Here is a 388-nt window from a genome sequence, read left to right as displayed (position 1 = left end):
GGATTCACGATCCAGACAGTAAGTTCATTCAGAATCTCGTGGTAGAAATGGAGGGCCATGGAGGAATAAAAAGATAAAGGATAAGAAGGAAAAAGGAATAAAGAAGCTGACATGGTTGTAAAGATGCTCATATTTTCAACTTTGAGCTTTCTGAGCTTCTGTACAATACACTTTGTGATAAGAGATACTGTGCAACATGTTAATCAGAGTAGGTACTGAGGTATGATAATTATCTGGCAACTTTTAACATCCCAAATCTAATCCTAACACTTTTCACTGATATAGACTTTTGCATACAAGTACTTACAACCAAGCCTCCGTGGCGCAACTGGTTAGCGCGTTCGGCTGTTAACCGAAAGGTTGGTGGTTCAAATCCACCCGGGGGCGA

General features: G+C 40.7%; 1 non-coding gene across 1 annotated transcript; it reads left to right on the top strand.

Moving 5' to 3' along the window:
* Window positions 1-313: 313 nt before the first annotated feature.
* On the top strand, window positions 314-387 carry Trnan-guu. The gene has a single exon. It is a non-coding gene; the product is annotated as a tRNA-Asn (tRNA).
* Window position 388: the final 1 nt, after the last annotated feature.

The sequence above is a fragment of the Diaphorina citri genome, unplaced genomic scaffold, assembly GCF_000475195.1.
Source record: "Diaphorina citri unplaced genomic scaffold, Diaci psyllid genome assembly version 1.1 scaffold178, whole genome shotgun sequence".
NCBI lineage: Eukaryota > Metazoa > Arthropoda > Insecta > Hemiptera > Psyllidae > Diaphorina > Diaphorina citri.
This window is presented reverse-complemented; position numbering and strand designations above follow the sequence as displayed.